Consider the following 2,139-nt stretch of genomic DNA (forward strand, 5'->3'; position numbering starts at 1 on the left):
TGACAAATGAGTCTCATCAGGATGTGTATTTTAATTTACTGAATATAAATCTTTATTGTCCCACTGTGGAAATTCAGCATAACTGAGGTATGTAGATTCACACAGCAAAATCCAGAAGTATTATTGTATATATTTAAAAAGATTAAAACATTGCAAAGATAACAAATCAAGTTAAAACAAAAATATACTCAAACAAGTCAGTATGTTTGAGTAGGATTAATTCTTTTAAATGTCCATAATGTGCATTTATTACAATATATGGAAAATAAAAACAGTACAGATGTAATTTAAAACGAGAAGCAGGTGTGAATACTTCCTGGTTTCATCAGGAGCAGTTAGCAGCCGCTGGAAGGAAGGATCTGTGTTAACGCTGCTCAATGCGCCGCGGATGCAGCCGCCTGTCACTGCAGTTCAGCAGCTTCACACATCAAACAGGGACAGGTCGGCTAGACAGCCTCACTCAGAGCCAGCTGATGCAGGGAACTCTGGGAAGTTGAGTCCAGATGATCCTGGTCCGACCTGGCCCTCAGAACCTGCTCCGGTCACTCACTGAATCTCTGCTGTGTTTCTTCATGTGGGTTGAAGAAACTGTTAGTCTGATTTATTCACCCTAAAATAAAGTAATTATTAACTAAAATATGGTTACTTTTGTTTTTTCTATCTTTTGATCTTTAACTTTGATTACAAAGTAAATTTTATTTAGTTCATTTTAAAGTATTTATCCTATTTTTTCCTGTTGTTACAGTTGTCTACTTTTATACATTCAATTAAATTATTTTAATAATAACTACTAAATCATTTTAATAGTACATATTTATAATAACATTTAAAATAATTTTTATGACAGTTTTTTTCCTTGATCTCATTGGAGTTTTATTGGAACAATTTAATGCAGTTCTTTAAATTATTTCTTCATATATTTAATTTTTTAAATCATTTAATTTAGATCTTTAATTGGATTTTATGTTTTTCAATAGTCTGACTTTTTTTCTAAATAACTTTCTAAATGTTTCTTTGTTGTTTATGCTTGTATTTAGTATTCATGCATTTTTTATTTATGCATTAATTAGTGGAGATTTTTCTCCAGTAATTTAAACATTAATTCCATCCTGCTCGTTGTAGCGCCCCCATCTGGACACTCCATTCAGGGTAAAATACTTTCAGTCACATTGATGAGTTGATTTGTTCAGGTTCAGAGGTTGGAGCAGACCAGACTGGGATCAGCTTCACAACCAGTTAAACCAGCAGCCGCTGGTCAAACTGGTCTCCATGTCGGCTGGACAGGTTAAATCACCACTGATCATTTTACAGATTCAATTCTGTCTAAATATCTAAACTTATTCTTCTTCATCAAACATTTGGAAGAAACAAGAAAATATTTTATTAATTCATGTCAAAACTTTGACCTTTAACCCAAAGGCCTCCTGGACGTTAAAACAATCATGTTATTATCACCTCTTTCTGTTCAGATTTATGGAAACAAACTAAAATCATGTGAAGAAACAAGACAGAAAAATGTGGACAATAAAGGAGGAAAATTGTAAAACTAATGAAAAATGTGCAGAAAAGTGTTGAGTGTTCTGATTGGTTAAATTATAACAGGTGGAAATCATAGAAGTGGTAAAAAAGGTGTGAATGTTAAAAAATGATGATTTTATTGGACAGATTTCAAACCTTCAGCCCAGTTAAACATTTAAAACGTTAAAAAATATTTTATTTCATGTTTTTTGTTTGATTTGTAATAAGAGCTAAAACATCCCAGGGTGTGAATACTTTATGCAAACCTGGATCGGATCCAGAACCAGAACTTTCTGGAAGAATGAGGCACAGCTGGGACCAGAAGTTTACATACCCACAGGTGGCTTTGCTTTTACGCAGGTGATGACATCATCGCTGTCGGCTTCTGCAGCAACACCTGGCGGAGGTTAAAGGATGGAGCATCCACCTCAGCTGTGACCTCTGACCTCTGACCCAGAGGAAATCTGAGGGCGGAGCCGGAAAGAGTCCTGCAAGCCTGACCCGGTTCCACCGGTTCTGAATCCAGAATCCAGGCCGACTAGAGTCAGACGCCAAGTTTAATAATATTCTATACAATATGGGTAAGAATAAATTAAAGAACTATAAAATAAATATTTATTT

The sequence above is a fragment of the Poecilia latipinna genome, unplaced genomic scaffold (genome assembly GCF_001443285.1).
Source record: "Poecilia latipinna isolate Pla-1442-1.1 unplaced genomic scaffold, P_latipinna-1.0 Scaffold537, whole genome shotgun sequence".
NCBI lineage: Eukaryota > Metazoa > Chordata > Actinopteri > Cyprinodontiformes > Poeciliidae > Poecilia > Poecilia latipinna.